The sequence below is a fragment of the Propithecus coquereli genome, unplaced genomic scaffold, assembly GCF_000956105.1.
Source record: "Propithecus coquereli isolate 6110/MARCELLA unplaced genomic scaffold, Pcoq_1.0 Scaffold155, whole genome shotgun sequence".
In the NCBI taxonomy this organism is placed as follows: Eukaryota; Metazoa; Chordata; class Mammalia; order Primates; family Indriidae; genus Propithecus; species Propithecus coquereli.
The window spans coordinates 3,183,619-3,184,042 of NW_012139969.1; the positions used below are offsets into that span (position 1 = coordinate 3,183,619).

The 424-nt window shown below is 47.9% G+C and overlaps 1 protein-coding gene across 1 annotated transcript in view; it reads left to right on the forward strand.

Annotated features, from left to right (window-relative positions):
* Positions 1-424, forward strand: part of HEXA (hexosaminidase A (alpha polypeptide)) — a 37,638-nt gene that overhangs the window by 19,266 nt on the left and 17,948 nt on the right. The window lies entirely within an intron of this gene.

Consider the following 424-nt stretch of genomic DNA (forward strand, 5'->3'; position numbering starts at 1 on the left):
GGTAGATTTGGTCTGTTTGGAATCACTATAATGTGGTTCCCCTGAGTCATTATTTAGTAATGACCTTGAGGACACACTGCTTCGTAAAACATAAATATGTTAACAGTCAGGAAAATGCAGAATTTGTAGGCTGAGCGGTGTGTGGGATAGTGTGTTTGGCTGGCGTGGGAGAGTTGCTGTCTGGGAGGATGGTGGTTTATGATCACTGGTGTAGAGGTGGGGGGCTTTGGGGAGACAGTTACCCTGAGAACAGTTAGAGATTAGCTTTGCAGGGATCTTGGCAGAGTTTTCCTCACCCCTCGTTCCCCATGGAAAGCTCCCTTTGAACGCTGACATCTTCAATGTTTGGTCCGCACAGTTCTTTATAAACAAGACCGAGATCGAAGACTTTCCCCGCTTCCCTCACCGGGGCCTGCTGTTGGAT